The sequence below is a fragment of the Bos grunniens genome, chromosome 20 (assembly GCF_055505025.1).
Source record: "Bos grunniens cultivar Pamir isolate PY7600 chromosome 20, Bosgru_T2T1.0, whole genome shotgun sequence".
NCBI lineage: Eukaryota > Metazoa > Chordata > Mammalia > Artiodactyla > Bovidae > Bos > Bos grunniens.
The window spans coordinates 52379208-52391618 of record NC_141184.1 but is presented as its reverse complement, the minus strand read 5'-3'; the positions used below and the strand labels follow the sequence as shown (position 1 = coordinate 52391618).

Genomic DNA, 12411 nt, shown 5'->3' with positions numbered 1-12411 from the left:
AGAATGGCATTGGGTTCAACATCCCAGCAAGTAGAAATGCATAAACAGTGTATGCTCATGTACAGCACATGTATTTGACTTCACATATTAATAAGTGTGAACTGTTTTTACATAAAACTATTCCTGATGGCTTCTTTCTCTTAGTTCAAATACTACCCAAATCTTTATAGTTAGTATATTATTGAGGGATCTCTTCTAAGGAACAGTGGATTTTACCAAGGGGAGTTCTATAGTCATCTATCCCATCATGATCATTTTTAGATAAGGACACTGAGACCTAGAGACTGAAGGGCTTGCCTCAGGTCCTAGGGCCTGTAGTTAAAGAGTCAGGATGAGACTCCTGGTCACGTGCTGTTTCAGCCTCACACAGTTCAGTTCAGTCGTTCAGTCATGTCTGACTCTTTGTGACCCCATGAACCATAGCACACCAGGTCTCCCTGTCCATCACTAACTCCCAGAGTCCACCCAAACCCATGTTCATTGAGTTGGTGATGCCATCCAACAATCTCATCCTCTGTCATCCCTTTCTCCTCCTGCCCTCAATCTTTCCCAGCATCAGGGTCTTTTCCGAAGAGTCAGCTCCTCGCATCAAGTGGCCAAAGTATTGGAGTTTCAGCTTCAACATCAGTCCTTCCAATGAACACCCAGGACTGATCTCCTTTAGGATGGATTGGTTGGATCTCCTTGCAGTCCAAGGGACACTCAAGGGTCTTCTCCAACACCACAGTTCAAAAGAATCAATTCTTCGGCGCTCAGCTTTCTTTATAGCCACACACAACTATTTATCTAAGAATGCTGGAGGAACCCAGACTACCAGACTAGGATCCAGTGAGTTAACAAATTCAATCCTTATCTAGACCATTAATTTTGCCCAAGGAAACAGTCCCACAAAACAGTAATAGAGTTCCAGCCAGGGATTGAAAAATTCTACACTGATATATTAAAGAAGAGCTAGGCAAGAAAGATAAATGCTCCTCACACTCTATCTCTATTATAGAAAAGCAATTTAAAATATATTTTACTGAGTAGTGCCAGAACATTACTAAAATAGAAAGTTAATGCTTTTTCCTTTGGAAAAAAACTTTCTATAATGTGTAGATATTGTCATAGTAGAGACACTCCTGGGAAATGCTTGGTCAACTAAAATTGTTAAAAAGCTAAAATTGAGCATTGACTTGGAGGCAAAGTGAAATATATCTTCACACTTCTGTTCATTTTAATGGTAGCCAGAGATGCCTTCTTAATTTTTTCCTCAAGAAGATATTCTTGAGGGGAGAAAAAGGCTTTGGTAGCTAGTGTGGGGAAATTGATGGTAGCATCAGGCTGTTTGAGGACAATGTGCTGGGAATCCAAACCCTGTTGGAGGGAATGTAAATTGAATCAGCCACTTTGAAGAACAATTTGGCAGATTCTATTAAAATGAAAAATGCTTATCTCGTCATTTAACAAGGCTACTTCCATGTGTCTGTTATTTTTTAAAAATGTCTTGGAATGTGTGCCCAATAAGGAATTTGCAAGGTTGTTTTGTATGTGTCAGAGTGAGCAACTGGACACCTGAATACCCATCAGTAGGGAAATGGCTAGTTGAACTGAGAAACAGCCATACTACGGAATACTGTGCATCAGCTAAAAATCACAAGGGAGATCTTTATTGAATGAAAGAAGCAAGTTGTTGAATAATCAGAATAGTCACTGAGACTGTGCTTTCAAAAATCCTCAGAAAACAGTAATATATGACTGCTGCTTAGTTGCTTCAGTCATCTCTGACTCTGCGCAACCCTAAGGATTGCAGCCTGTCAGGCTCCTGTGTCCATGGGATTCTCTAGGCAAGAGTACTAGAGTGGGTTGCCATGCCCTCCTCCAAGGGATCTTCCAGACCCAGGGATGAAACCCAGGTCTCCTGCATTGCAGGCAGATTCTTTACCACTGAGCTACCAGGGAAACCCAATATATGTTTCTATAGGCACATAATTATTCATGAATCACATAGAGGTCTAGAATTTTGCTGCACAGTATAGTAGCCACTAGCCACAGAAAGCTATTTAAATGTAAATAGCTGTTCAACTGTAAAGAAATATAAATAAAAATTCAGTTTCTCAGTTGCATTACTTATGTTTCAAGAACTGAATAGCTACATTTGGCTAGTGACTACTGTAATGAACAGCAGAGGTCTAGAAACAAACACGGCTGATAATAGGGCTACCTGTGGGGGGCCATTAATTTGGGGATGGTGGTTTAAAAGTACTTTTGATTTCTGGGTGACCTTTTAAAATTTTACAAATAGATTATATATGGCCTGTATAATTTATAATACGGGCTTCCCTGGTGGCTCAGATGGTAAAGAATCCGCCTGCAATGATCCCTGGGTTGAGAAGATCCCCTGGAGGAGAGCATGGCAACCCACTCCAATATTCTTGCCTGGAGAATCCCCATGGACAGAGGAGCCTGGTGGGCTACAGTCCACGGGGTCACAGAGAGTCAGACCCAACTGAGAAACTAAGCACAGCACAGCACAGTTTATAATTGCATTTGTAAACTTAAAAGTATGCCTAACAATAGGATTTCTAAAACTTTCAAACTTTTACTCTGTAGATAAGTGTAAATTGATTTGGGCACACTGTCCTTTTAGCCAGTTAAATGTTTAAAAGCACACACAAAAAATAATAAAATAAACTGCACACACATCATTTTTCCTACCTCTAACAAATGTCTGCTGAGCACTTACCATACTCTAGGCATTTAAAGTATGTAAAAGAAAAATGTTGCCTGCCATATCAATAAACAAAGATGTTGCAGCCATCAAACCATCAGGCACCACAGCCATCCCATGGTGCACCCTGTGGGGATTTAGATGGAGAAAACAGGATACTGGCCCTAGTTAGTTAAAGTTCATATCAGAGGAATGATTTCAATGAGCTGAGACTCTTGCATCTTCCCATATATAGAAAAGTGCTAAATTCATTTACTTGAGATGTCTGATTTTTCTTTAATTAACCATAATCTTTTGCTGTTCCAACTACCTGGATTTTTTGTTTTTGCTTTTGTTTTTCAAAAACTCATATATCCTGGCTCCTCCCTTGTCTCTTTGGAGTAGTCCATCAGAGCCATCTGAGAGGCTGTCTCCCAGGCTTAAGTCCTCAGCTTGTCTGCCAAATAAAACATAATTCTCAGTTTTTAGGTTGTGCATTTTTTTCAATCAACAAATGTAAGGCTTTCAAGGCAACTGCTGCTTAACTGAAGTGTATTCACCATGGGTTCAATAAGAGTATTTCTTTGTCATTCATTATTTTTCCTTTGTAATGGGTTAAGTAATTACTGGTTGGCTTTATGTAGTGATTATATAATTTCATAACATAAATGGTATTTATTAGATTAGCTAGACTGTAGGCTTTTATAGTCATATAATACTTTATTAGGGCTTAGAAATAATAATTTTGGAAAAAAAGCAGATTTTGTGAATATAATTAAGCAATCATTTGAGCACTACAAAGTCAGAATAACTTCAATGATTAATTCTTTAGATAATAGGTCAATAGCATGGTAGTGAATCTTGATGATGAGTGTTCTTGACAATGCTCCATATACAGAAAATGACACTGAGAAATCCCAGCTAACTCTTGTTGACCTAAAAAAAAAATTCACAACCTAAAAGTTGAGAGTTATTTATGTTTTATTTGGTGGGGATGTAGGACTTCAAACCCAGGAGACAGCATCTCAGGTGACCCTGAGAGAACTATTCCAAGGAGGTGAGAGGAGGAACCAGGTTATACAGAAATTTTACAACAAAGTTCAGGTAGTCTGAACTCAAAAGAATGTGGTTAATTAGAGAAAACCAGATAACCCAAGTTAAGGAATTTAGTGCTTATTTTTGTATGGGAAGATGCAACAGTCTGGGCTCACTGAAATCATTCCTTTGATACATCACCTATGGGGTGCCAATATCTTGTTTTCACATCCTGAGCTTTGGAAAACTCAGCAGTGGCCATAGGACTGGAAAAGGTCAGTTTTCATTCCAATCCCAAAGAAATGCAATGCCAAAGCAATGCTCAAAATTTTCCAAGTTAGGTTTTAATAGTACATGTTATCAAGAACATCCATGTTCAAGCTGGATTTAGAAAAGGCAGAGGAACCAGAGATCAAATCGCCAACATCTGTTGGATCATAGAAAAAAGCAAGAGGATTCCAGAAAAACATCTACTTCTGCTTCATTGACTACACTAAAACCTTTGACTATGTGGATCACAACAAACTGTGGAAAATTCTTAAAGAGACGGGGATACCAGACCACCTTACCTGCCTCCTGAGAAATCTGTAAGCAAGTCAAGGAGCAACAGTTAGAACTGGACATGGAACAACAGACTGGTTCCAAACTGGGAAAGGAGTACATCAAGGCTGTATATTGTCACCTTGCTTATCTAACTTTTATGCAGAGTACATCATGAAAAATGCCCAACTGGATACAGCACAAACTGGACTTAAGATTGCCGGGAGAAATATCAATAACCTGAGATATGCAGATGACACCACCTTTATGGCAGAAAGCATAAAGGAGCTAAAGAGCCTCTTAATAAAGGTGAAAGAGGAGAGTGAAAAAGCTGGCTTAAAACTCAACATTCAAAAAATGAAGATCATGGCATCCAGTCCCATCACTTCATGGCAAATAGATGGGGAAACAATGGAAACAGTGACAGACTTTATTTTTTTTTTGGGGGGGGGCTCCAAAATCACTGCAGATGGTGACTGCAGTCATGAAATTAAAAGATGCTTGCTCTTTGGAAGAAAAGTAATGACAAACCTAAAGAGCATATTAAAAAACAGAGACATTACCAACAGAGGTCTGTCTAGTTAAAGGTATGGTTTTTCCAGTAGTCATGTATGGACGTGAGAGTTGGACCATACAGCTTTCCTAAGCTATATGCCAAACAATTGATGCTTTTGAACTGTGGTGTTGAAGAAGACTCTTGAGAGTCCTCTGGACAGCAAGGATATCAAACCAGTCAATCCTAATGGAAATCAGCCCTGAATATTCATTTGAAGGACGGATACTGAAGTTGAAACTCCATACTTTGCTCACTTGATGCGAAGAACTAACTCATTGGAAAAGACCCTGATCCTGGGAAAGATTGAGAGCAGGAGAGGAAGGGGGTGACAGAGGATGAGATGGTTGGATGGCATGCCTGACTCAATGGACATGAGTTTGAGTAAGCTCCGGGAGTTGGTGATGAGCAGGGAAGCTTGGCGTGCTGCTGTCCATGGGGTCGCAAAGAGTCGGACATGACTGAGCAACTGAACTGACTGACTGAGCTTCCTTCTTCAGGGATCACCATAGGAAGTGGTTCCCTCAGTGGATGGCTCAGGAGGGAAAGAATCTACCTGCAACGCAGGAGACATGGGTTGGATTCCCATGTTGGGGAGATCCTCTGAAGGAGGAAATGGCAACCCACTCCAGTATTCTTGCCTGAAAAATCTCATGGACATTTTTAGGAGCCTGGTGGGCTGGATTCCAAAGGGTCATAAAGAATCCAACACAACTGGGCAGTCACACAGGCAAGCACATTAGGGAGTGGCTGCAGTCAGACGGCTGCTAGATGGCAGATATTCTTTCCCTCCTGAGGTCCCTCAGTGCTCACCAGTTCACCCTTGTGACGGCTGCAGTTGTTGATGAATGTGACATCTTTGTTTACTGATATGGCAGGAAATATTCCATTTCTCTCTGAACACAGCAAAGAGTGAGTCTTGTGTCCCCAGATATACAAAGATTAGCATCCTCATTATACACATAGAACCTAGTTATAGTATTTGTTCAATTAAATGCTTTCAGATTAATTAAATCATATCCTGGAAAGAGTCTATTAGTCTTAAATAACTCTTTAAATTTCAATAAATAATACAGAAACAGGCAAAGAATTCTACCACACTTGTTAAATAATCTGTTTTTTCAACTTCTATCAAGTCTTTTTTTCTTCGTCTTAAAATGTGGATCTAATATAGCAATATTTGCTTTTAGAATTCAATCTTTTTGAATGTATATTCTCATTTGAAAAAAGTTTATAAAAGTTACTTAAAATTCATTATTTATGAAAATATCAACAAGAAATTTAAGCCCTACACAAATAGCTAAATATAATTTAAAATCAGATCAGATCAGATCAGTTGCTCAGTTGTGGCCAACTCTTTGTGACCCCATGAATCGCAGCACACCAGGCCTCCCTGTCCATCACCAACTCCCAGAGTTCACCCAGACTCACATCCATCGAGTCAGTGATGCCATCCAGCCATCTCATCCTCTGTCGTCCCCTTCTCCTCCTGCCCCCAATCCCTCCCAGCATCAGTGTCTTTTCCAATGAGTCAACTCTTCGCATGAGGTGGCCAAAGTACTGGAGTTTCAACTTTAGCATCATTCCTTCCAAAGAAATCCCAGGGTTGATCTCCTTCAGAATGGACTGGTTGGATCTCCTTGCAGTCCAAGGCACTCTCAAGAGTCTTCTCCAGCACCACAGTTCAAAAGCATCAATTCTTTGGTGCTCAGCCTTCTTCACAGTCCAACTCTCACATCCATACATGACCACAGGAAAAACCATAGCCTTGACTAGATGAACCTTTGTTGGCAAAGTCATGTCTCTGCTTTTGAATATGTTATCTAGGTTGGTCATAACTTTTCTTCCAAGGAGTAAGCGTCTTTTAATGTCATGGCTGCAGTCACCATCTGCAGTGATTTTGGAGCCCAGAAAATAAAGTCTGACACTGTTTCCACTGTTTCCCCATCTATTTCCCATGAAATGATGGGACCGGGTGCCATGATCTTTGTTTTCTGAATGTTGAGCTTTAAGCCAACTTTTTCACTCTCCACTTTCACTTTCATCAAGAGGCTTTTGAGTTCCTCTTCACTTTCTGCCATAAGGGTGGTGTCATCTGCATATCTGAGGTTATTGATATTTCTCCCGGCAATCTTGATTCCAGCTTGTGTTTCTTCCAGTCCAGCGTTTCTCATGATGTACTCTGCATATAAGTTAAATAAACAGGGTGACAATATACAGCCTTGACGGACTCCTTTTCCTATTTGGAACCAGTCTGTTGTTCCATGTCCAGTTCTAACTGTTGCTTCCTGACCTGCATACAGATTTGTCAAGAGGCAGATCAGGTGGTCTGGTATTCCCATCTCTTTCAGAATTTTCCATAGTTGATTGTGATCCACACAGTCAAAGGCTTTGGCATAATCAATAAAGCAGAAATAAATAGCACCACCTAAGTGCAAGCTAATTGCCCTTATTTGCTAGACTTAAATTGCCAAGTGTCTCTACTTATTTCTGTGGCTGGATACTTATGGAGTGATCCATGAACTGGCATTGACAGCACCTTAGAACTTTAGAAATCCAAAATCTCAAGCTCCACACCCCAGGCCTCCTGAATCAATATCTGTATTTGGCATGCTCTCCAGGTAATTCTTAGATATACTAAAGCTTGAAAAATAATCAGCTTTCAGTTGCCTTTGCACATCCTCTCATTGACAGTCCCATATAGAGCCATGCTTCTCTAACCCATTAGCCTGTGGATGGCCTTTCAACCACACTCTCTATAGGACTGTCATTTAGACTCACAATCCCAGCTAGCTCATAGCCTCTCATAGCCTCTAAAGATATTTGATAGCTATCTCATAGCTTCTGCTAAAGTGTGCCTTTTACAAGGGGAAATACACCAATTAAGGAGGAGGGTGGGATTAATGTCAGGGCAGGAGCATAACAATTACCTTTAGTCTAATAGAAGATGGTACCAGGGCAGCAGACATCCCAAGGTGACTCAGCAGTAAAGAATCCACCTGAAATGCAGGACACCACATAGATAGATGCAGATAGATGCAGGTTCAGTCCCTGGGTCGGGAAAATCCCCTGGAGAAGGAAACAGTAACCCACTCCAGTATTCTTGCCTGGGAAATCCCATGGACAGAGGAGCCTGTAGGGCTATAGTTCATTGGGTCGCAAGAGTTGGACACGATTTAGCGAATAAGCCACCTTCACCATCAGGGCAGCACCTGAAAGCATTCTGTTTGACTGCAGTTCAGTAGGAAAAGAGAGCAGCATAACAGAAGCCAGGGAAGCTTCATATTATCTATCAGCCTTGTTCAAGAAGATGTTTGTAGTAAGTCCAGCTAAGTGTTTCTGGAAATACCAACTCTGGACATGCTGGAAGATGCAGTAGATTCAGAGCCAAGCAAGCCTGCTTTCATAAATCACATTAGTATATTAAAAACTATCTAAAAGCATATCACATTAGCATAATTAAAGCACATTAAAAGACATATTAAAGATCTTATTGTACGGAAGCCTCGAAACCTATTTAATTATATTCAACTCAGCCACACACACACACACACATATATTTATCACAAAATGCTTTTTATCCCCATGCAACACTCATTAAAATTGGCCAAAACTAGTCTTTGTGAAATGTGAGTGCACAAGTTTCTCTTACTGCCCCAAAGTTGCAATAAGCCCTGAAGTTTTGGAAAATCCAACGTTATGTAACAGTGAATATATCTATCTCTGTAGTTTCACCATTTTTAAACAATGCTTTGATTCCAAATATTAAATTAACAGGCATTGCTCTCCTACTCTGTCTCCCAAGCTGTGACTCAGATATCAGAACAAATTTTTTTACCTACTTAGGGAAGGAATTTTTTCAAGTTTCGGGGCCATAAAAGCATTAGTAAGACACCTGGTTAGTGCAGCACACTCTTATATTCCATCTTTAATATCTTAAATATTAAATTTATCTTTTCCATTTTTCCTTTAAAACACCATCTGTGGCACATACCATCACTCCATGCAAATGCAAGAGGCCGTAGTGTCTCAGAATGCGCTTGATAACAGTTTTTCTTCAGTGGCAACTAAAACTCGCTGTTGAAGACAGCATCTAGTTTTCTTTATTTAGCATTCTAAAACCCTAGTCAAATTATAAGACTCTTAACTAGAGAGCTCAGTTCCTGTGAAAGTGACTTGTAACTTGTTCAAGGTGACTTACGTGTATGCTCAGTCATGTCCAACTCTTATGACCCCGTGGACTGGAGCCTGCTGGGATTCTCTGTCCATGGGATTTTCCAGGCAAGGATACTGGAGTGGGTTGCCATTTCCTACTCCAGGGGATCTTCCCAACCAACTCAGGGATCGAACCCTGGTCTCCTGCATTGGCAGGCAGATTCCTTACCACTATGCCAAGGTGACTTAGTCGGCTAATTACAAAACTGGAACCAAAACTCCAGTTTCTGTGATGTCTTTTGTAAAGCACCCCACATGAATGACTAAGTTTCAGAAGGCTTCTTACAGTTAGGTATAAAAAGTATCATCTCTAAAAACAATTTAGTTATGAGGGATCATTGTCTAAATATGTTAAACTTAAAAAAAAAAAAAAAAAGTCTCCAGCTACAATTATAAACCTCTGTGTCATGGACTTTCCATGAAATAACTTTTGTCTCCTAAAAACCATATCCAAAAAACAGAAGGACTAAAACAGATGTTATGTGTCAGGGTCAGAGGGAGGCTTTCTAGTTATATTATGCTAATTAGAGAAAGACTTTAAAACTCCTTTCCTGGGATCAGTGGGGGATGGATACAGAGACTGAAAAATGAGATGAGGAAATTTATTCCTTGGTGTTGAGATTTGACTAGATCACTACTGTATTCTATTACTGTGAGCTTGGGAAACATGTTGAATTTTGTTCACTAACATGTCTTTATGTGGACAAAAACAGCAAAAGGCTCTGAAAGTCTACCCAAGTTCATTTGTGCTTTGGAAAGTATCTTGTTTGTAATACAATGGACAATTTTGGCGAGTTTGGAGATCTTTGGTTATGAAGAAATACCTGTCAGAGACTCAAAATACCATTACTAATGGGCATTGGTTGGAGATACATTTACTTTAAAAGTGGACATACTTTCACTTCAAAAACTTGTGACAAATATTTTGTAGATATTAGTTTGTACATATCAAATTGTGTGAACTCATTTTGCTGCTACTGCTAAGTCGCTTCAGTCATGTCTGACTCTGTGCGACCCCATAGACGGCAGCCCACCAGGCTCCCCAGTCCCTGGGATCCTCCAGGCAAGAATACTGGAGTGGGTTGCCATTTCCTTCTCCAATGCATGAAAGTGAAAAGGGAAAGTAAAGTCGCTCAGTTGTGTCCGACTCTTAGTGACCCCATGGACTGTAGCCTACCAGGCTCCTCCATCCATGGGATTTTCCAGGCAAGAGTACTGGAGTGGGGTGTCATTTTACTGAGAATATCTTATTAATTTACTTGACATTTTTTAAAAACACACAAAGGCAGTCTACTGCAGTGATTATATGCATGGGCCCTGTTCTTGATCTGCTTTAAAATCCCAACTCTGAGAGTGGTCCTGACAGTTTTCACGGCCTCGCTCTGCCGCTGCGGGCTGCTCGGGAGCGCTGAGACATGCAGGACAGGCTGTCCTCTGGCCTGGCCACTGGGCCAGCACCGCGCAGACTTCGACGTGCCTGGGGTCTATGCTGTAAACGCAGCTTCTGCTTAGGGAGGTGGGTGGACCGGGGATCCTTTCTCCCCATGAGCTTCTGGATGCAGAGTAGGCAGGCTGATGAAGACCAAGGTGAGGATCACTTCCAGAGACATGGGCTCTATGTTAGGGGTGTTTGCTCACCTGCGAGGCGGCCAGGATGCTGGGAGACACCACTGTGAGGGGCTGAGGCAGGAGGAATGGCTGGGAAGGGGCTGGGCAGGCAGCGAGCAGCAGCCCCGAGGCTGGAGGGTGTGGTGCCCTGGGCTGCCCGCGGGCAGCAGGTGTCCTAGACCTCAGGGCCCTGTTCTCTTCGCTGTGGCCTGTGAGGCCTCTTAGCGTGATGCAGCGATGCCCCCAGCACTGCAAAAAAAAAAAAAATAATAAATAAAATAAAATCCCAACTCTATTATCTACTGGGTATGTATGACCTTAAGGAAGTTTTTTTTAATTTTGGTGCCTCAGTTTTCTCAACTTTAAAATGAAGGCAGTAGGGCCTGCCTCATTAGAGTGATCACAATGACCAAATTAAGCAGTGATGCAAAGTGCTTGCACTTAGGGCATTTTGTTTTGTAAAATCTAGAGAATTGCTCATTCAGTATGCTAGGGGATAATCCACTATAGACAGAGTAGAATAGGGGATTTTTTGGTCTGCAAGTTAAAGGCAAAAATGGCTAGCTATTCTTCTCATTCAAAGAAGGCCCAGAAATATCAGATACTGTACTAAAATTTTAGTGACCATCAGACCCTATTTTCTTTATTGAAGTTTGGCTAATACTTAGAACATTCTAGTGTTTCATTTTAGCAGAGTAATCAAGAAAAATTCTTTTCTAGTATTGGAAGCTTTTTTAGGTGACTGTATCAAGAGAAAAGGAAAGAATCTTACTTAAACTGTATTGCAGGTTTATTATTATTTTTTTCTCAGAAATAAAATGAACATGCTGTATAAATGTGGCTGGTATAAGTTGTGCCTATAAAAAGGTAACTTATCTTTCAAATTAAATGTTAGTTTACTCTGTCAATAGATAGATCTCTAACATTTAGCTTTAATCTAGGGGTGGGGGGTAAGCCCATTGACTAGATTTAATCTAGAAACAAAGCCCATGTAATCTTTCTATTAAAATGAATTGAGCTTGAAAAAAGACATTGTCTGTGCAAAATGTAGCTCTAATATAAATCAAGCAATTATATTTCTTTTGTTCAATAAGCCCTAGATGTCTTTTTTTACATTAACAGCCTTTGAATGATTGATTTAGGTGAACTACACTTAATTAGATGAACTATATAATTGATTATGATTATTTTTTCTCTTTCTTTCTTAAATTATGAAAGTATGATAACACATGTACAGGAGACTTGGGAAATACAGAACAAAGTTACATATAGTTATTACAATTTGCTTTAAGCAGTAAATCCTTCTTATTCTTATGTGATCAGCCTCTTCTATTTCTACACAAATTTATATTGAAACAGAACTGTGAAGATAAACAGCCTTCAGAATCACCCGTCTCCAAATTATAATATATAATGTCACCAAATTTATCTTATTTAAATCTCTATATATATTATTTAGCTACATCCAAAATAGATAATTTTTACTCTTCCACAGGAGTCTAAAAATCCAACATCTCTCACCTCCCCTAGACTACTCACTCCCAAAAATATCACGTTATTCTTCTTCCACATGCACTTTCTTTCAAGGCCTAATTTAAGTCCTGCTCCTTTTTTGAGTTATTGTTCCATTGGTCTAGATATATTTTAGTTACTCCTTTAAATCTTTGAGGCACTGATTGTTTTTATTACTAGTTTGATACTTATCATTTGTTTTCTCTATGGCAGGGTTTGTATATATCTACTATTTTCAAATAGATACTTTACTGTATTT

At 40.0% G+C, this 12411-nt stretch overlaps 1 protein-coding gene across 11 annotated transcripts in view; it reads left to right on the top strand.

The window, feature by feature from the left end:
• Window positions 1-12411, top strand: part of PDE4D (phosphodiesterase 4D) — a 1650639-nt gene that overhangs the window by 822764 nt on the left and 815464 nt on the right. The gene's annotated exons all lie outside the window — the stretch shown is intronic.